This window comes from Lytechinus variegatus, chromosome 2 (assembly GCF_018143015.1).
Source record: "Lytechinus variegatus isolate NC3 chromosome 2, Lvar_3.0, whole genome shotgun sequence".
NCBI lineage: Eukaryota > Metazoa > Echinodermata > Echinoidea > Temnopleuroida > Toxopneustidae > Lytechinus > Lytechinus variegatus.
The window spans coordinates 75,598,103-75,621,578 of NC_054741.1; the positions used below are offsets into that span (position 1 = coordinate 75,598,103).

At 34.1% G+C, this 23,476-nt stretch overlaps 1 long non-coding RNA gene across 2 annotated transcripts; it reads left to right on the forward strand.

Annotated features, from left to right (window-relative positions):
• The first annotated feature begins 284 nt into the window (after nucleotides 1-284).
• On the forward strand, nucleotides 285-22,568 carry LOC121409039. Of its 2 annotated transcripts, none has more exons than XR_005969109.1 (8): nucleotides 285-1,037; nucleotides 9,367-9,459; nucleotides 13,275-13,403; nucleotides 16,154-16,284; nucleotides 20,574-20,723; nucleotides 21,087-21,156; nucleotides 21,524-21,673; nucleotides 22,391-22,568. It is a non-coding gene; the product is annotated as an uncharacterized LOC121409039 (long non-coding RNA). The 2 variants fall into 2 exon arrangements; XR_005969108.1 differs by having other exon boundaries at nucleotides 287-1,148.
• The last annotated feature ends 908 nt before the right edge of the window (nucleotides 22,569-23,476 follow it).

The window sequence follows — 23,476 nt, forward strand, 5'->3', positions numbered from 1 at the left end:
TGAATAACTTTTTCATTCCTTCCAGACCATTTGGGCCATTTATCAACTTTTGTGTCCAGGATCTCTGAAAAAATGAAGTGGAAATATAAGTCTACAACACTACAATATATTAAAATGTGCTTTTATATGACAGATTGGTAAAAATTTTAATTTCAATGAAAATATTTTTTTCTTTTGGTTGATCAGGTAGAGAATATATCAAAGATGCTTATAAAAACACTTTTTCCTCTTCTCAGGCGATTTTATATTTTAAAAAGTGAATTTCTGGACCAAGAGTCAAGTATCCTCATTTTTGGGGAAAATGTGAAAATGGGCATGTGTGGTGCAAAACTGATTTTTAAAACACTTCTACAGGAAAATTCTAGGGATCAGGCAAAGGTTCAGGGTCATAATTATGTTATTTTTATCATATATTTTCAAATTCTGATGGTGATTTATATACTTTTTGTGGATATATTGAGAAAATCAACTTTTCATTTTTCTGATCTCTGAAAATTTATACCCCGCTTTGTACACAATTATATATAGGAAGCATTGAATGCATGCTATTTTTTAAATCGATCTAACACAAAACTTACTTATTCAAAAAGTATTGTCTTTATTTCAAAAAATAGAAAAAGATTCTTAGTTTCCATTCCTTTGCAATTCCATAATGCAAAAAGTGGATAAAATGGTGAAATTCTACTACCGAAAACATATATATTTGCCTATATTTCTTTTATTTACTTTATGTTAGAGCGCCCTCTACTGACCACAATCCACAAACTAACTATACAACAACTATTACGAAACGGTAAACAAATTTGGTGCATCGGGGTTTTTTTTGGCTCAAAGTTATACTCCTCGTTTACTTGGCACGATTACCGTTTGTTTTTATTGATTATGGTTTTATACATACGCATTCTGAGATGTTCGAACTTGCCTTTGAAGAATTTTCAGTTCGAACTGTGCTGTGATCAGGTGATCGGATATTTAACGTACCGATAACTGAGACGGAAATAGCATGAGAAGGCAGCCGAAGCTCCGGGCATGATCGAGTAAGTGGACGATCGTTGTTCATGGCTGCGAGTGTCACTGTCAGATTTGATTGAATCGTGGTTGATTATTCCAGCACGATTTCGTCTAATATGTGATCGTCTGTGCTGAGTGTAAGTACATGCTGGTTTTTTTTACTTTACTTCATATAATTGGAAATGTGATGACCTGAATCCTGATGACTGATGTTTGTTTTTATATGCTGGCAATGCCAATGAAAATTGCACTGTCACTACCGGTACCGTACGAGTTTCACTAGACGTCTTGAGGCTATCAATAATCTTGTTAATTGAATGAGTGGGCTGAGCTACTCATTCACACGTACACTAGGCCTAGTCTTGAGGATTCCATGATGATGTCTTTTTAAAATACTTTGACATACAGTACGGTATACTTCTTCATCATTGGAGTCTTAACCATGTTAACCGCCCTTCATAATGTAAGCAGGTAAGAGACATCTTTTTTATTAAAAATCACGTAAATGGTTGTGATTTTATTAATCTCTTCACCTTCCAATGCCTAATGCGTGGGAAGGTTTTTAAAAAATACACTCACACTAGTACTAGTACGAGGTGAGGTTACATGTAGTATGTTATACTAACCTTGTACTCGTAGTCGTACTCTGGACCGTGTTTGACACTGGATTTCTAAATAGTCGACAAATATCGCTTCATGGCAGAAGTAATATTTGCCGAAACCCCTTGCTACCCACTGGGGCTCTTACCAGTAAGTAGCAATAGAATATTTTAAAATTTAATTTGGAAATAAAAATTGTACAAAAAAGAGCAAATTAGTTTACATGTACCTCAGCCTGGAATTTTGTGGAACGTGACTTTGCATGTCTCTTCTACAGAAATACATAGAAGCCCGTTGGTGGTGCTAATAAATTTCACAACCTTGATTCAGCTCCTCTGTAATTTTATAACTGTCTGAATTCTTTGAATGAATTATGTGGAGCGTTGTGGCCCAGTGGATAAGTCTTCTGACTTTGAAACAGGGTCGTGGGTTCGAATCCCAGCCATGGCGTAATTTCCTTCAGCAAGAAATTTATCCACACTCGACCCAGGTGAGGTGAATGGGTACCCGGCAGGATTAATTCCTTGAATGCATGAGCGCTGAGAGGCAGCTTGAGCTAAAGCCGGGGTAATAATAATAACGCGCCTCGGAATAGAATATTTCTAGATAGATGGCGCTATATAAATGCCTATTATTATTATTAATGTGCAATTCTTATGATTACTTGACTAATTATGGGCACCAACAAATGAAATATCTTCAAAAACATAATCCAAGATTATTATTGACGATAAAACTTTTGCAAATAATTTAAAATGATGACTAATAAAAAAAATAAAAATATACGTACGTGGAATGAAACCAGCAGTACACTAGACTTACTTATTCAAAAAGTACAAGCTTTAACGAATGTCAATTATACTACGGTCTACCAACATCGATGTACAATGAAAAGATTGGACACTTTTTGGAATTTGCGTGTAAAAAAATTAAGGTGCCTAGTCTTTCCCTTGTAATGTCTTTGATATGAATATAAATCACGCACCCTCTTTAGGCCAAAAATTGATATCGTCATTGATATCGTCATTGAAATCTTCACTGATGATCAAGAAAAAATACATTTTTTTTAAAGGAAACTTCAAAGAGAAATCACTGAAGGATCTAAATGGTTTGGTAAGTGTCATACATGTAGCAGAATGTGAAATCCAAATGTATGTTATTTTATATTTCATTTGGGCAAAAACCTATGAAATACAATGTAGTTCTATTTGAATGTGTTTCATGCATATGTCTGATATTCCTTCGCACGCGAGATGAATTGAAAATAGTCAATTAAAATGTTAAAAGATAAAGGTTTCTTAGCAGACTGATGTCATGTAGATCCCTCGATCCAATTGTACAAAATGTAAATGTGTGGCGTCGCGCGATAACCAGACTATTGGTGAGAGACAATAAATGCGCTAGGACGTCATTTAAATACGCGTGTCATCAAACTTTTGTCTGGCGCGCGTCGCGAGGAAAAACAAAACAAACAACCCGCGGGAAATAAAAAAAATGTCAGGCGCATTTTTATTTTTCAGAACAGTGGATATTTGCTCGATATATTTGGTGGCGGGTTCGGATATATGTTGATTGGATTTAATTCCCCTGGCTCAAACTCATGAAGGTAAGTTGAATTATGTTGCAGATTGAGTTGTTTTGTTAGATTCATTGATAATTGTGATGCGAGGAATATGGCAACTTAACACTTGAATGTGAATTTTGTGTTGCGTATTTATGTGGATCGATCGAGAGAGAGCTTATTACTAATTAGGAACTTCAAATTACATGCGACTGCTGAAGCGATTCGCGGTATTTGTCCGGGCCTTTGACGGCCTTTTTAAGATGTAACTTATGTCTGCCTAGACTATCAACTAGATCTGCACCAACTTAGATAGTCCGTCGTTTCATACTTGTATGTAGCGACGGACTATCTAAGTAGGTGCGGACGGGCTATGTTACACATTATTTGTATGTAACATAGCCATTTAAGTTAAATCTATCACATGCAATAAGTTTGTAAAAATATATATTAAAAAAAATCAAAATTGGACAAGGAGTAAAAAAGCCATGATAATTTAAAGATATGGATTATTTCGGTGAAACAGTTCTATGCATGATTTTTTTTATGAATTTACTTGACAAACCTATGCAAAGATGTTCCAACTTGAATGTTATTTTGTATATCATTACATGAAATTATGTTTGTTCTATTTTCCGCCTCCAAGACTAGATATTAATGATATTCATGCAAAAAGGGTGATTTATCATTCACACACGTATGACAAAATAAATAAGTATGATTTTATGTTTTGACATAAGAAAAATTAAAGTAGGGATGTGACATCATCAGCCCATCTAGCGAATATTTATTAAGACGTGCTTATATTGCATGAAAAACCTTTTTAGATCTAGTTATCAGATTTTGATGAAATTTGCAGCATTTGCTTGTTGTATCTTAGTACGTTTGATGAGATCATTTTAAGCTCGAAGTATCCTTTTTAATTATGGACATTTTTCAAATCCCCTTCCAAAACAAATTCTTATTTGTCGGACTTCTGATTTTAATTTTTTTTTCAGAGGGGGTGGGGTTCATTTGTATGAGGTTTACCAAAACTGTGCAAATGATATCGAAATTATAACTAGAAAACAGATTGTCACAATTTATAAGAAATTTATTCAAAAATAACAATATTTTTTTTTTTTTTGGGGGGGGGTTATTTCTTATTTTTTCTACCATCTAGTCGAGCTACATTACATGAGGTTCGCCAACTTTCTACACAAAATCATTCAATGTTTAAAAAAGAAATATTTTTGAAAATAAAAGAAATATATTTTTTTAAAGTCTTTTTTAAAAATAAACTTCAACTCTGAAAATTTGTTAACTAATTGGCCTTTATTTCGTTATGTGAAGCATGTTAAAGGCACATCATGGATCTACAGAGCAACTGTATTAGTGCAGTGAGGACAAGGCATCTCAGAACCACAATGCAGCTGACATCCGCCATTCAATTTTTCTTTTACCCAACAATAGTTTAATCTTATTATTTTTGGTAGAAAAATATGACATCAGCGAGTACTTCCACCATTATTAGAAATACAAATAACATTTACACACAGTCAAAGAGTGAAATGTTAAATATCATATTGTTGATAAATGTCCATGAATCATGAAGAAATAAGAGTGTAATGTGACTGTTTTTATAACACATTAATATCGGTGAATTTTTCAATTGCATTCAACAAACATGCAGATTCGAGTCATCGGAACGTGGCATTTTTAAGACCGGGACATGATGAAAGCAAACAATGCAGAGGACGAAAATCATCTCTTTTGGTGACCCTGCTGACATACACTATTAGAAAAAAATAAAAGAAGTTCCTGCAGCAGAGTCTCGAGAACACCTGTAATCTTACCGATTTGCGTAATCTTACAAGAAATTGGTATTTGGAGTATGGAATCTTACAAATTTCCTTGAATAAAACATCCTTTTCCCCTTTTTAAACAGACCAGGGGCGTGTTGCATAAAACTTTTTACCCGAGAAAACTCTGGTAAAAACTGAAAACTAAGGTTACCGTAGTCTGATTTCTCCCATTGACTTTAACACAGTCCAAAAACTCTGGTAAAAACAACCTGAGTTTTCTCAGGTAAAAAGTTTTATGCAACGGGCCCCTGTTCTGTTAAATTACAGAAAAAATTCCTGTTTTATGAATTTACAGAATGATTCTGTTATTGCTTTCTGCAAAATCTTCTGTTTATTTTCTGTAAAATCACGTTTTTTTTAACAGTGTACTCTCTCAGATACTCCCATATATATGAACTGGATTTTCCAAATAGAAGGAATAGGATATATGGAAAGATCTTAGATGATGACAAGGCACCTCGGCCTCCCTGGTAGGGGAGGAAATGGAACAATAAATACATGTTTTTCTTTGAATGAACAAACTCTATGATTTTTTTTCGATTAAAAAACATTAAACTTAATTTATAACGTTTGCTGACACATTAGAAGGATGTCATTGTAGAAAATTAAAATGTGGTAAGTTTGCTACTGTATTAAGGAGTGTGTAATAATACTAAAGGCACACACTAAGGAGAGATTGTCGTGTTTTATATCCTTTTTTAGTGCAAATTTGGACAGTGGAGAGCGATGCACATCCCTGAGTTTTGCTAATACTGCTGCATAGAAAAGAGTAAATGTATGTAGTCTCTTCCATATCAAGAATTAACCTCTGAAATTATATTTTTATTCAAGCATTAGATGTTTACAACGCATTTCATTCACACGTGTACAGAGTGTAGCATAGAAAAGAAGATTATGTATTTGTGATTATTTGTTAGTTATAATACCTGTCGTTTTAATATGTGGAGACAAGTTTTTATGCAATTTTTTTTTCTTTTTAAACGAAGTGCCAAAAAATCATAATCCTTCAGTGAATCATATAATTTGGCACTAATTTGTGAAATATATTTCCATGACTGCCCCATCCCTAAAAAGAAACCAACTGTGGCCCATTTCAAGAAATGTTGGTAATTATGATCCCTTGCTCGAATGAAAACTACCATGAAAACAGTGAAACTTCTGCTTCCTGATTCGCTCGTTCAATGAAAGTTGATATTTCGTCAAGAGTTGCTGTCATATTAAACCTTTATGAAATGTAGCTCGCATCAGCTTTATTGCCACATAAAAAAACTTGGTTTTGCAAAATTGAATTTTGTTTGTGTTTATTTTCCAAAGCTTAAGCATGATTTTTTTAGATTTTACTTTGCGAGAAAGTAAAGTATGGACAAACAGCAAGGTAGGGTTTTTTTTTTTTGGGGGGGGGGGCTTATGGGCAGGGACGAATCTAGTAGGGTAGAGGTGGGCTGGGGCTTTGGCCCCACTTTTTTTACCTAGAACGCATGTATAAACATGTAAAAAAATACCAAATTCGTTTGCATGGACAGCCCCCTCCCATTTTCGAAAATATTCTGCGGCGTATGTGGGGGTGGGCACCCCCCAAAAAAATAATGATAAGCTGTCCCCCCAAAAAAAAAAAATTCAGATAAATAATCCAACCCCATCTGCCCCTGGTCATTGGATCTGGTGATCTCCCATGTTAAAACTACGCGCTATGACGAATGTAGTATGACAAATGGTCTCCATAAGGGTTTTTTGCATATAATGTGAGTGTGTGGGTTCTAGTGTGGGTGTGGTTGAATATGCATAATAATTTGTTTTATTGTATTCGCCTCGGTGTGTATGTATGAAATTATGTCTGCACTACAAAGATCACCTCGCCTAGGCCAGGTATGTTGGGCGTTACAAGAGAACCAACATTTCCCTATCATGAAAAGATGAATAATATGCCAGACTACCATGACTACCCTTACAGCCAGGCAGGGGGGGGGGTACCCCTGATTCAATTGGCCATATCTCTAATTTAAACATGAATTAGACTCTAATATTTTGTATACACATTGTACATGTGTCCAGGTACCAGAAAACATAAAAACACCGAAATCCAAAAATTTCACCTATAATACCCATTTTCCCAGGATGGCTCACCAATACAATGGGGTCGACCCTTGAACCACTTTGTATGACGTACATCCGGTTAGTGATGCCGTTTTGAAGAACAATTAGTAGATAAAAAATTTTATTTCACAAATACTAAAATTCATTACGTGATTATAAAGAATTAGTATACTGCTAATTATTTATAATCATGTAATAAATTTTAGTATTTTATTTGTGTTGTGTACATTTGGAACGAGGGATCTACACTATATCGGTCTGGTGAGAAACCTTTATTTTTAACATTTTAATTGACTATTTTTTAAAACCTTCCTATACATTAGGCGTAGGAAGGTGTAGAGATTAATAAAATCACAACCATTTACAGGATTTTTAATAAAAAAGATGGATTTCACTTGATTTTTCTGTGCGTGACGGCATGTAATGAACCATCGAGTATTGAGTGCCTTTGTTTGTTTGTCAACAAACGGTATAAGTCCATACAATGAAGGTTGCTTGCCTTCCAGAAATTTTTAAAACTTTTTATGCCCCTGCAGACAGAAGTCCAGAGGGGGCATTAAGCGTTGTCCTTGTCCGTCCGTCCCACCACTTGGTTTCCGCACAATAACTTGAAAAATATAAAATGGAATAAAAAATGTTGGTGTGTAGGTAGATGACACCAGTACAGGCTTAGTTCGAATTTGGAGTCCGCAGGTCAAAGGTCACAGCTCATTCAATATGTGAGTTGGTGATAACCGAAATACGGGCTAAGTTTCAATTCCGAATCTGCAGGTCAAAGCTCATTAAATATGAAAGTTATTGAACAGATTTTTAAAAATTTTGGTGTGTTGGTAGACGATGCCAAAATAAGGGTTAAGTTCGAATTTGGTGTCTGTGGGTCAAAGGTCACAGCTCATTAACTATGCGAATTGGATTCCGCATGATAACTTATGAAATATTCAACAGATTCAAACAAATTTGGGTGTGAAGGTAGATGACACCAAAATACAGGCTAAGATCGAATTTGGAGTTAACAGGTCAAAGGTCACAGCTCTTTATGTGAGTTGGTTTCTGCATGATAACTTATGAAATATTTGACAGATTTTTACAAATTTCGGTGTGTAGGTACATGAAGATGACACCAAAGTCCAGGCTAAGTTTGAATTCGGAGTCCGCAGGTCAAAGGTCACAGCTCATTCAATATTTGAGTTGGTTTCCGCATGATTACTTATGAAATATTCAACAGATTTAAAAGAAATTTGGTGTGTAGGTAAATGACACCAAAATACAGGCTAAGATCGAATTTGGAGTAAACAGGTCAAAGGTCACAGCTCTTTATGTGAGTTGGTTTCTGCATGATAACTTATGAAATATTTTTGACAGATTTTTACAAATTTCAGTGTGTAGGTACATGAAGATGACACCAAAGTCCAGGCTAACTTCGAATTCGGATTCCGCAGGTCAAAGGTCACAGCTCATTCAATATGTGAGTTGGTTTCCGCATGATAACTTATGAAATATTCAACAGATTTAAAAGAAATTTGGTGTGTAGGTAAATGACACCAAAATACAGGTTAAGTTTGAATTCAGAGTCTGCAGGTCAAAGGTCACAGCTTATTAAATATGCGAGTTTGTTTCGGCATGATAACTTATGAATAATTAAACAGATTTAGTACTAATTTGGTTTGTAAGTAGATGACACCAAAATTTGTAGTGTGCAGGTCAAAGGTCACAGCTCATTTATCTGTAAAAAAAAGAAATATTTTACAATTCAAACAATAAAGAAACGAAAGAGTGAGTGAGGAACATCACCAATTCTCTCAGTTGCATGTCACTCAGGTGTGCATATCACTGTTTTGTGATAAATAAGCAAACTTTATATATGTTACAACTTTCTTATTTTACATCGGATTTTGATGAAATTTTCAGTGTAGTGCTAGTTTGATTTTTCTCTATTTATTAAAATCAACATTTCTCTGGGGTAGATTTGACCTTTCAATATTTGAGTTGGTGTCCGCATGATAACTTATGAAATATTCAACAGATTTAAAAAGCTTTGGGTGTGTCTACAGGTAGATGACACCAAAATACAGGCTAAGTTCGAATTCGGAGTCCACAGGTGAAAAGTTACAGCTCATTAAATATTCAAGTTTGTGTACGCATGATAACTTTTATGTATGAAATACTCTATTTAAAAAATTTGTGTGTGTAGATGACACCAAAATACAGGGTAATTTTGACCTGCTGGTTTAGAATTTAATACCTCATTCTTTGTAGGATGTTGGTGCATACAGTGGTAATGAAAAGAAAATTGGCAACCAGTCATCTACAAGACGCTGCATTCATATATACTGTATGGAAAGGAACAAGGTAAGTTGTTTTGCAGATATTTTGTGCCCCCACTGAATGAGTTTTTAGAAGGCACTGTCATTAAGCCTTGCCCCAGCCAGCCATTACTGTGTCTGTCTCCTGCACTGATTTCTATGCAATTGCTTGAGAAATATTCAATTGATTTTAAGAATTTTTTTTATGTTTGGATGGATGGCAATGAAATACGAGTCTAGTTTGAATCAGGAATCTGCAGGTCTGATGTAAATGGTTATAGCTCTCAATATATACTTTAAAAAAAACTTGAAAAATAGTTAAATACTCCACAGTGCAGAAACAGGGGGGTGCATTGTCTTCAGCCACTGCATTTTTTTCCCCAAAACCATGTACAGAAATGACCATCTTATATTATTTGCATGGTCAGCCCCCACTCTCGAAATCGCTCCTCTTTCCCTGCTTCATGCTGAAATTAAAATACAACTAGCAGAATGGGTTAAAAAGACTTACATGTATAAACAAAGAAAATTTAGACTATTTTTTATAATCATGAATAAATTAGGCAGTGATTATGTCTTACAATAACTTTGTACTTAAAGATGTAGATAAATGCATGTGATTTTTTGAAAGATGTATTAACCTCTTGGTCTTATTACAGATACTCAAAGGACAAGTCCACGCCAACCTAAAATTGATTTGAATAAACAGAGAAAAATCCAACAAGCATAATGCTGAAAATTGCATTAAATTGGATGTAAAATAAGAAAGTTGTTACATTTAAAATTTTGCTTAATTTCACAAAACAGTTCTATTCACACCTTGGTCGGTATGCAAACGAGGAGATTGATGACATCATCTACTCACTATTTCTTTTGTATTTCATTACATGAAATATTCTAATTTTCTCCTCATTGTCAAGCGAAACAGTGATTAATTCTTCCCGGAACATATGGAATTAGCCGGGGGGGGGGGGGGGGGGCACTTCCATTGACGAGTGGATACCATGCGCGACCATGGGGTCTCGAAAAACACCCTTACAATGTATTTTCCATTTTCTAAAAATGCACCCCTTAACAAGTATTGCCGTGTGAAACCCTATACTTAACAAGTATTGGAAACAAAAGAATACTCTTGGCAAGTTCCTTGAATTGACCCCCTAAACAAGTACAGCGATATGTTTATTATGTGACGGACGTCGGCCGTCGATTTTTACCTTCACCTACATCATTGGGTTTAGTACAGCCCCACCTCCAACATCTTGCGCAAATCATACTCTATACACGTAGCATTGACTCTTGGGGCAAAAGTACATCCTTTATAAAACATTTTTGTCCTCATTTTTTACACCCTCACAAATTTGACCCTATAAAAGACGTAGCTCTCCTGGCAAATATAGATACCCTTTTTTCATAGTGTTTTTGACAACTTTATCACGTTACATACATAAAGTAACGTGCCCTACATGTATCTTGATAAAGACATCCTTTTTTTGGTCGCGCATGGTATCCACTCATCAATGTAAGTAGGCCCCCCATGGGGGGGAATTAGCACCATTTATTACTAATTGAATCAGTCAAGTTGGTCCGTATGGTCAAATCTGTAAAAAATGAAATATTGTATGATTCAAACAAAAAACAAAAGAAATAGTGAGTGATGGACATTAATCGACTGACTCATTTGGATGTCACTGAGTTGTGCATATCACTGTTTTGTGAAAAATAACCGAAACTTCAAAATGCCATAACTTTCCTATTTTACATCCAGATTTTATGAAATTTTCAGTATACTTGTTGGATTTTTCTCTCTTTATTAAAATCAGTTTTTGTCTCACCTGTACAGCAGAGTGAGACTATAGCCGCCACTTTTCCGACAGCGGCGGTGTTAACACCAAATCTTAATCGAAGGTTAAGTTTTTTAAATGACTATTTGAAATGACTATGGGAGGTCATGTAAGGTCAATGAACTTATGCCAAGTTGGGGGTATTTGTTGAATTACCATCATAACTTTGAAAGTTTTTTGATCGAGTTCATAAAACGTGGACATAAGAGTAATCAAGTATCACTGAACACCCTCTGCAAATTTAATGTCACATGACCTACATGTAGGTCAAAGGTCAATGAAATTTTGCAATGTTTGGGGGTATCTGTTGAATTACCATCATAACTTTGAACGTTTTTTGATCTGATTCATGAAACTTGGACATAACAGTTATCAACTGTCTACATGACCAAAGTCAAAGGTCATTGAACTTTGGCTATTTTAGAGGTAATTATAAGATTGTTGTCATAACTTTCAAAGTTTGAAGATAATAGATATAGTGTATGAAATGTGAATATACATGTAGGCATAATCAAGTTTCACTGACAAGTTTTAGGTCACATAATCAAGGTCAAAGGTCAATGAATGTAGTATTGCATCATTTTATAAGTGGTGTTTCAATCAAGGTCAAAGGTCAATGAATGTAGTATTGTATCATTTTATAAGTGGTGTTTTTTTGTGAGTAATTATTTTATAGTAGTTTTCAAAGTCAGAACTGCTGCTATATTGAATCGCGTGATGCAGGTGAGACCGCCAGAGGCATTCCACTTGTTTGTTGGGGTGGACTTGTCCTTTAAACCCAGTTAAAGAATATCTTAAATCAATCAGAATAGGATTACACGTATACCAAAATAGATAATAAAATCATATTTTTGAACAGTGTATAAAGCACACATTTTTTGTTAATAAGATGTAATGAAGAATAACTGAATATTTCAAACATTTTATGAACTTTAATTTAGTTTTAGACGACTTTAATCTACCTAGAAAATGGTATTTAAAGGTATATTTCATTGATTTCTTGCATAAAAAAGAATGGAAAAATACTTCAAGAGCGAATGATGTAAAAATGAATCTGTTGATGTACGTGTAACTAGTTTAGAGAGATTTATGTGTTATAAAAAGGTGACGATATCCTGCTATTTAGTACAGAAGACTTGTTTAGATTTGTCAGAAACTAATCAGTGTGAAAAATAGCCACATAATTTAAACATGGATCTCAGTACATGTATATTCAGTGGCAAAATTGATTGTCTATTTGTTTGGTAACTTTGAATAAAAAAAAGGTTTATTTCCCTGTCGTATATCAACATAAGAAGATTTATTTGAAAGAATGGTGTAAAGAATTCACCATTGTGTAACGTTTGTGTGACTGAATTGCAAATTTTGATGCATATATTTTGTTTATGCCCTACTGTCCACAAAAATTGTCCAAATTTTCATTAAGTCCCACAAATTAACAAATATTGACATGATTTGGTTTTTCAAGCAAGCTACATGTACAACATTTATTTGCAAAATATAATAACTTGTTAAATTTATTTTTAAATGGGTTAAAATTTGTTGAAAGAGTTGAAAATTTTATTGCATTTAAAAAGGGCAAAGAAATGTTGCACCGTAGGAATTTGATACCTTTTACCATTCTATCCATTTTGAATTAAACTGAGATTTGTTTTAGTTATTTGTGTATTCTACAAATTATTTATCTTCATTATGCTGATTTTTATGCCCTACAGACACCTTTGAATACCTTTGGCAGAAATATGGTGCTATACAAATGTTGTGCAGCATCATCATTATCAAGTCGCCAAAATTATCAGAAAGTGACTAAGTTCTGTTGAGGATTTATGTTTTGTATTTTCGATATCCTTTTGAATTATCAAAATATCCTATACCTATATGCTTTGAATCATTTTCTGTGTACAGGTTACATTAGAAAATATTTTGTTTGTAAATGAAGATTTTTGTGAGTGAAAGCATGATTTTGACAATTCTGAACATTTTAATACATTCTGATTTTTGTTTTTGTCTCTGATATCAGAAAATGGAGGTAGTTTGTCACCTTAATTGAAGTGCAGTCGACATATAGCCGAGTTTACAGTTGACAGTTTATATCTTATGGGTAGAGAATTTGAACTAATAAGGAAAGTCCCTGCAGGAAACAAATCAGGTAAGATCTTCTTGTCCTTATTCTGTATTTCCTATCACCAACAGGTGGCTTACAAGCTACTGTTGTAAGCTACTGAAATCAGTGAACAAATGCAATTTTCGAAAGATATATCTGTAAGTTTTGTCTTGCCCACTGGAGGTGAAGGCAAGACATTAGGGATCCAAATGTCCGTCGTCTGTACGTCACAAACCTTATGACACATAACTTCGCAACTGTGAGTCACTTTTCAACCAAACTTGGATGGTAGATGGACTTTAGGGACCTGCATGTTATGCTGCACTAGGAGGTCATATGTGAAGGTCAAAGGTCATTTTCAGGTCATCGTTTAAGTTTACATGCAAGACTCTCTTATGACACATAAATCTGCAACCATTAAAGTCACTTTTTCGACCAAACTTGGGTTGAAGGTGTACTTTAGGAGACCTGCATGTTATTGTGTTCGGAGGTCACATGGTATGGTCAAAGTTTATTTTGAGATCAAAATTAAAGTTTATGGGCAAGACTCTTTATAATGACAAGTGTTATTCCATCCCAGTTCTTTCACAATGAAGTTTTGATATCACAATTCTGTTCACAAAATTGCTTATGCCTTGTTTTAACAAGTGCTGTGAAGGGTACCTTGTTTGCAAAATGCAATATACTTCACGAATGTGTGACACTGTCATCTCTATCATTGATATGTCTTGTCAGTTGCAGACCCTTTCACTGGGGGCAAGGATTGAGTGAATATAATTTTTTTTTCATGTAAATGCACTGAATTCCACAATTATATTATACAGAATGTAAGCAAAGGAATTAGTAGAATCAGTAGATTCTTGTTGAATTTCCTTTTTTTCATATGCCTGTCTCGACAGGATGTATTATGGTAGATCACGCTCAGAGTCTGTCCGTCCATCTGTTAACTTTTCCTTGTAAATGCGTAACTTCAGTTGAATGTAACCTAGGCTCATATAATTTGGTGTGTATGATACTAGCATGAATCTCAGGATGCCTATTGATTTTTAGGTCAAAAGGTCAAGGTCACAGTGACAGGTTTTTACCTTACTCTGCTGCAGTCCTTGTAAATGTGATAACTTCAGTTTTTAACTTAACCTTCAGGCTCATATAATTTGGTTTGTATGGTACGAGCATAGATCTCAGGAATTCTATTGATATTGAGGTCAGACAGTCAAAGGTGACGTTGCCACCTTCCCACTTTTCTTGCTTGAACGATATCTCCATTTTCTGCTTTACAGGCAGGCATATCATGTGCTTGCCTCAGCCACACTCTTGTTATCTTTATCTTAAATCATGAAATAAAAGATTTGGAAAAAATCCTTAAGGTAGATAGAAATAAAATATTTAGGATTGGAATATAATATGTTAACAATCCCAGTTATTTTTCAGGCTTTGCTTCTTTGATTTTTGTCTCGCCTGCATAGCAGAGTGAGACTATAGGCGCCGCTTTTCCGATGGCGACAGCGGCATAGTCAACATTGAAATATTAACCAAGGTTAAGTTTTTGAAATGTCATCATAACTTAGAAAGTATATGGACCTACTTCATGAAACTTGAACATAAGGGTAATCAAGTATTACTGAACATTCTGCCTGAGTTAGTTTCAGGTTACATGACCAACGTCAAAGGTCATTTAGGGTCAATGAGCTGTGACCATGTTTGGGGTAGTTGTGGAATCGTCATCACTTTGAAATTTTATGGAACTAGTTGATGAAACTTAGACATGAAAACAATTATGTATCCCTGAAAATTCTGTGCGATTTTCAGGTCACATGACTAAGGTCAAAGGTCAAAGGTCAAAGGTCATTTAGGGTCAATGAACTTCGATAATGTTGGGGGTATTTGTGGAATTATCTTAAATTTTCAGAAGTTTATCAATCTAGTAAATGTAGACTTGGAACATAAGAGTAACCATGTACTGTATCCCTGAATATTTTGTGCTTGTTTCAGGTCACATGACCAAAATCAAAGGTCACTTAGGGTCAATGAACTTTGGCTATGTTGGGGGTATTTGTTTAACTGTCATCATAACTTAAAAAGACCTGTTTGGATCTACTCAGATAGTTGATGAAACATAGACATAAGGGTAATTGAGTTGTTTTGCACATGTCTGAGGTCACACGATCATATATGTGATCAAAGGTCATGTTGGGTATAAAATGGACATAGTATTTTATTATATGAGTATTTTCTTTCATGAATAACTATTTAATAGCTGTTTTCAAAGTCAGTACTGCTGGTATATCAAATTGCGTAATGCAGGCGAGACTGCTAGAGGCAATCCACTTGTTTTTAATTCAAATCCATTTGTTGGTAGGATGAACATGGCCTGATGAATGTTGTGATGTTTCTACATGTATATATTAGTATGACTGACCAAATAAATAGCAAAAAAAACTTTTTTTGAAATGTTGAATTCTCCACTGCAAACATTGACATTGTTTATGCCACTTTACAAGAAGGAACTGTTTAAAGTAAGATATCACATATTTTTATTATTGGTAGGTTTGTTTTTTAATTTAGAAAGTTTCTAGCCAAGAAGCTCTTTAAAGTAAGATATGAAATATAGGTTTGTATTCGTAAATTTCGAGCCAAGGAACTGTTTAAAGTAAGATATCAAATATTTCATTGGTAGGTTTGTATTTTAATTTGGTAATTTGTAGCCAATGTATAATCTCCTCAATTCATTCCCATTAGTAATTATTCCCCATAAATATATTTTTAATTTGATTGCTTTCTTCATTTCTGCCTAGGTATGATGGCCGTGATGAGATAGTGCTGAAATCTGCGACTATTTCAAGCAGTCTTGCCTGTCCAGCATTTACAGACATGACATTTGCAGCTCTATCCATAGTCAGTGTAGTGATGGAACCCATTCATTTATGTAAGAAAATAGATTTTGGAATATAGAATGAATAGGTTACTGCTTTTTCTCTCCTGAACAAAGTTCGATAGAAACCTTGTACTCACTTTTTCTGTTGGTCTGTTCGAAAATGTTATTTCTTGTTCAACTTGCTCTCATTTCTATACTTCTGCATCAATTACTTGATCCTTGGGTAATACCACATGTGTGTCAATGAGGGTTATGGGGGTAGAAGGTTATCTAGGGGTCAAAAGGTCAAATGATAAAGGTCATGTCTGTTCCCAAAATGATAAGTTTTTGTTCAAATTGCTCTCGTTTCTTTATTTCTGCATCAATTATATTGACACTTGGTTCAAATGATTCTTGGGTAATACCACATGTGAGTCCATGAGGGTGATGAGTTCAAAGGGTCAAAAGGTCTTGTTCTGCCAAATTGCTCTCATTTATTCATTTTTGCATCAAATGTTTTTACATTTGGTACATATAACCTTTAAGTAATACGATATGTGTCCATGAGGATGATAAGGTCAAAAGATCATATTACATATTTATCGATCATGATATCGGGAGATTCATGAACCACCTTGTTTCAAAGTCAGCACTGCTGCTATATTCAATCAAGTAATGCAGGTGAGACAGTCAGAGAAGCTCCACTTGTTCTTTTCTATGCTGCTACCAAAGCGTGAACCATTATGCCTCTCAAACTTTGGCCCTTAGTAAAGTAATCCCCTCTGGATGTACTGTAAGTAATTATTTGGTTATAAATAATTTAGTAATACTTGGAAAATATTTGTGGGATGTGCTTTTAGAAATGGGATTTTAGAATTTACTAGAATTTCTTAAAACTGTGTCATTTTTATTTAGACCATTTTTAGTAACCTAGTTTATATCAAAAGTTATCACATCGATCATCTAATAAAGAGAATTATTCCACAAAGTCATGTAATAATTAAAACACATTAAGATCTACCAGCTTGTAACTGAGATTGAAGGCAATCTTATCAACAATAAACAAAAATGGTAATTTTATCAAAAAAAAAATAATCTTTTCTACTAGCAAGCGCATATTGAAGCTTCAACCTTAATATTTTCTTTTCTTAAAAACTCTATGAACAATACTCTGTCATATTGACCATATTTGCTGGTACGTTATTCAGGTAAATGTAAATTTGGGGTATTTTTCTAGTCTATGCTACTACCAAAGTAAGAACATTGTCTTTCAAATATTTGCCCTCAATAAAAGAAGTAATCCCTTCTGGTTGTAAGTAATAATTTGATTGTGGAAATACAATTATGGGATATGTGCTTTTAAAGAGGAATTAAGCTGTGGAATGATTTAAATAATGATATTAAACAAGGTAAAACTCTAAATAAGTTTTAAAACTCTTGAAAGTTGAATTTTTTGCTCAGTATAAGAACTCCTGCCAATAGCACACTGTAGGTCACTATGATTTATAATTATTACTCCTAGTTTGCTTGTTTGTTTATTTCCCCTATGTTAGTTCATTGTTTCTTTCTTTTTTTAATTGTATTTCAATGTTGTTCAACATGTTGTTATTTGTTGTTCACTATATATATATTTATTATATTAATTGTATTTGATTGTACCATGGTGGTGCCCCACCCACAAGTTTTTTTTTAATGAAAACTTCTAGGGGCTCCCAATCCCATGTTTTTACCTACTTTGTATATACCTGTATTTGTATGATTGATTGAAATAAATTTTGAATTGAATTGAAAACTTGAAAGAAACAAGTCAACTCAATGATTTTTTTTGCTTTCTGTATAAATTGAAGTAAAAATTACAAGAAATTATAAGTTGTTATTCGATTAGACCACTTTCTTACTAGTCTACTTTTATTTTTCACATTGATAATCGAAAAATACAAACATGTTATCTTCTTCAGAACTCTATGAACAATACATTGTTACATACCCCTCAAAAATGCTTGGAAATCTGAGTTTGGCAATTAATTTCTCCCAACTCCAAATTTTACACAATGCATATTTGACATCATTCAAAGGATCATTTATTTCTCTAAATGATACTATGATTTTTGTCTCACCTGCATAGCAGAGTGAGACTATAGGCGCCGCTTTTCCGACGGCGGCGGCGTCAACATGAAATCTTAACCTGAGGTTAAGTTTTTGAAAGGACATCATAACTTAGAAAGTATATGGGCCTAGTTCATAAAACTTGGCCATAAGGTTAATCAAGTATTACTGAATATCCTATTAGAGTTTCATGTCACATGACCAAGGTCAAAGGTCATTTAGGGTCAATGAACTTAGACCATGTTGGGGGAATCAACATCAAAATCTTAACCTGAGGTTAAGTTTATGAAATGTCATCATAACTTAGAAAATATATGGACCTAGTTCATTAAACTTGGACATAAGGTTAATCAAGTATCACCAAACATCCTGCATGAGTTTCACTTCATATGACTAAGGTCAAAGGTCATTTAGGGTCAATGAACTTTGGCTGATTTGGGGGTATCTGTTGAATTACAATCAAAACCTTAATAGTTTTTGGATCTGATTCATGAAACTTGAACATAATAGTAATCAAGTATCACTGAACATCCTGTGCAAGTTTCAGGTCACATGATCAAGGTCAAAGATCATTTAGGGTCAATGAACTTTGACTGAATTGGGGGTATTTGTTGACTTACCATCATAACTTTGAAAGTATGTTGGTCTAGTTCATAAAACTTGGAGATAAGAGTAGTCAAGTATCACTGAACATCCTGTGCACATCTTAGGTCACATGACAAGGGTCAAAGGTCAGTGAACTTTGGCCATAATGGGGGTATCTGTTGAATTACCATCATAACTTTGCAAGTTCATTGATCTGACTTTTGAAACTTGGACATAAGAGTAATCAAGTATCACTGAATATCCTGTGCAAGTTTCAGGTCACATGATCATGGTCAAATGTCATGTGAGATCAATGAACTTTGGCCGCATTGGGGGTATTTGTTGAATTACCATCCTATCTCTGTAAGTGTATTGGTCTAATTCATAAAACGTGGAATTAAGAGTAACCAAGTATCACTGAACATCTTGTGTGAGTTATAGTAGTTTTCAAAGTCAGCACTGCTGCTATGTTGAATCGCGTGATGCAGGTGAGACGGCCAGAGGCATTCCACTTGTTATGATCATGCAATCACAAAAAGAGCAGGATTCAAAAGTGTTGGTTGAAGTCTGAATTGAAAAGCTGCAACACTAGCAAAAAAGATGTTTGGAAATCTGAGTTTGGCCATTAATTTCTCCCAACTCCAAATTTTACACTATGCATATTTGATATCATACAAAAGAAAATTTGATTATCTTTAAAATGATACCGTGCTTGTTATGATCATGCCATCACGAAAAGAGCAGGATTCGAAAGTGTTGGATGAGGTCTGAAGTGAAAAGCTGCAAAACGAGCAGAAATAGTCATGAAGGGTCAATACAGAACATGATTCTTTTGTCTGTGTCAATAGAGATCATGAAATCCATTCAAATCAAGCCCCTGCTCTCAATATTTTATGTTTTGTTGAGGTTAATATGTAGTTATGGTTTGTTTATGTGTTTGATTCCATGTTAATGTTAAGGTGCATGAAAACAATTCAAAGAAACCGCTGATAAACTCACTCATCACCACAAACAAAAAGAACAGTGACTTTCAATATTATTATGTCATTTTGGAACTTTTGAATTTTGACCTTGCCCCACATTTTAAGGCATTGCGCCTCCATGTGAGCCATAATCATATCATTTAAAGTATCATTTCAAAGAGAATTACATGATCTATTAATTGATATTAATTACACATTGATATTTACTAAAACTGAGGAGGGATTATCGATCAAAGTCAAAAGAAACCACTGAGAAACTCACTCATCACCAAGGAAAAAAGAATAATGACTTTCAATATTGTGTCATCTTGCAACTTTTGAAGTTTGACATTGCCCCACATTTCAAGGCACTGGACCTCAATGTGAACCATAATCATACCATGTAGGGTATCATTTTAAAGAAAATTAAATGAGCTATTCATTGATATTTATAACACATTGATATTTACTAAAACTGAGTAGGGATTATCGATCAAAGTCAGATTTCCAAACTTCTTTTGAGGAGTTTGGCGTCGTCAACGTAGGTTTAGTTTTTTAATTGATGTTATAACTGAGAGAGTATATGGACCTAGTTCATGAAACTTGGACATACAGGTACTGGATATCCTGCCTTGGTTTCAGGTCACCCAAATTTAATACCTTTTTTGGATGTTATCTATGATTATCTTTTTCATGTTGTTGTTTCAGACACCTTTTCTGCATATGTTTGAAGCAAGAAGCACCTGTTGGACAGAACACAGTAAGCCTGTAATGTCAAGGGCTATGAGAGTTGATTCTTCCATCACAGCACTGCACCTAGAGGTTGTAACCTTTCTGGCAGACCACACTTTCTACTCGGTAAATATATAAATCTGTTTTATATTTCACATCAAAGGGGTAAACCGTCCTGAAATTAATTTTACCAACTTTTGAATTAATGAATCGAAACAGTGAAAAAATATGAAGTTTTAAAGCTGTCTTTTTAAAAAACAGTGATATGCAAGTGAGTGACCAAACAATGTTTTTGTCCTATTTTTTTATTTATTTTTTTACATAGTCACATTTTAAAGATTTACATGAATGAGATCTCCATTGTATGGAATAAAATTAAGGGTAATTTTAAACAGGTACTGGATATCCTGCCTTGGTTTCAGGTCACCCAAACTTAATATCTTCTTTTGATGTTATCTATGATTATCTTTTTACATGTTGTTGTTTCAGACACCTTTCTTCCATCACAGCACTGCACCTAGAGGTTGCAACCTTTCTGGCAGACCACACTTTCTACTCGGTAAATATATAAATCTGTTTTATATTTCACATCAAAGGGTAAACCGTCCTGAAATTAATTTTACCAACTTTAGAATTAATGAATCGAAACAGTGAAAAAATATGATGAAGTTTTAAAGCTGTCTTTTTAAAAAACAGTGATATGCAAGTGAGTGACCGAACAATGTTTTTGTCCTATTTTTTTTATTTATTTGTTTTACATAGTCACATTTTAAAGATTTACATGAATGAGATCTCCATTGTATGGAATAAAATTAAGGGTAATTTTAAACAGGTACTGGATATCCTGCCTTGGTTTCAGGTCACCCAAACTTAACATCTTCTTTGGATGTTATCTATGATTATCTTTTTACATGTTGTTGTTTCAGACACCTTGTCTGCACATGTGTTAAGCAAGAAGCACCTGTTGGACAGAACACAGTAAGCCTGTAATGTCAAGGGCTATGAGAGTTGATTCTTCCATCACAGCACTGCACCTAGAGGTTGTAACCTTTCTGGCAGACCACACTTTCTACTCGGTAAATATACAAATCTATTTTATATTTCACATGAAAGGGGTAAACCGTCCTGAAATTAATTTTACCAACTTTAGAATTAATGAATCGAAACAGTGAAAAAATCTGATGAAGTTTTAAAGCTGTCTTTTTAAAAAACAGTGATATGCAAGTGAGTGACCAAACAATGTTTTTGTCCTATTTTTTTTATTTATTTGTTTTACATAGTCACATTTTAAAGATTTACATGAATGAGATCTCCATTGTATGGAAAAGAATTAAGGGTAATTTTAAACATTTTGTAATCTATCAAAATCTGGAACCAAATTTGGTGTTTAATTTCATATAATAGACTATGAATATTATGAATGATTGATATTGCCAGAGCAATATTTTTTATATGACTCATTTTAATCATTTATTCCTTTGGACAATTCATGTTACTCAATTCATTCATGTTCTTAAGATTATATTGCAATATGTTTCTCTTACTTTTGGATGGCTGGCCATATACTGATAAACACATTTGGCACAATGAAGTCACCATTGTGAATGATTTACTTAGTTAAAATAAGCCAGTCAAACTGTTCTGTTCAAGATTGCAAACCTCTGTTGATACCTACTTGTTTTAAAACCAGGGACACACATATTTTGTTGTTTATCAATGAAATGATCATTGATTGATTGATTTATGAATAATAATCAAGTTGCTAATGGCTTTGTGTATATGTTTAATTTCAGTGTCAGTTTCACATACATACTCAACCATGAGGGAGATATACCTTGCAGACAATCAACTGATGCAATTCTGGTTGATCTTACAAATATCATTATACAGGTAGAAGTTAAAGGAGAATGAAACCATTGGAACAAGATAGCTTGTGTGAAAACAGAAAAAGCAAAGAAACAGATCAACGAAAGTTTGAGAAAAATCAGACAAATAATGAGAAAGTTATGAGCATTTGAATATTGCGATCACTAATGCTATGGAGATAGCAAATTGGCAATGCGAAAAAGATGTGTGATGTCACTTGTGAACAACTCTCCCCATTACTTTAGTATATATTTCACTAGAATTGCCTCTTTCATCACATTTATCCATAAATCATGTGTTCTGTTTACACGAGGGCATGTAATACATATTTTTTAAGAATACATCATGGATAAAGAGTTTGTATCATCATAAGGAAAAGCAAAAAGAGACATTTTGAGGGTATTTTATAGTCCACCAAAGGGAAAGTTGTTCATCAGTGACATCACACATCCTTGTCGCATTGCCAATGTGAGGATCACCATAGCATTAGTGATTGCAATATTCAAAAGCTCATAACTTCCTTACTATTTGTCCGATTTTTCTCAAACTTTCTTTATTCTTATTCTTTGATTTTTCTGTTTCTACACAAGCCTATTTGTTAAAAAGGTTTCATTCCCCTTTAACAGTTACATGTATAAATGTTGAAAGTTAATTGTTGCATATAATTGGTTGACATCAGATATAATATTGAAATAAACCAGCCAAATGAAATGGGCATTTAAAGTTCTTTGTTATCTGCTGCAGCATCCCCCACTCTGCAAGATCTTGAACAATTTTGAGACTATAGGTATGTATACACAACAAAAAAAGTAGGTCCCCCCTTAAACAAACATCAATAATTTCCAAACCAATTCGAGTTTTCAATATATTTTTACATGAGCGTGTAGGTAATTTTATAAGCTACCCTCTGAGTAAATGTTATGGACGTTTTTTACGTCATGCTTCAGTGAGCACCGTCAGAAGGCAAAAATGTCACTTTTCAAAAGTCACAAGCCAAATATCATGACTTTGAT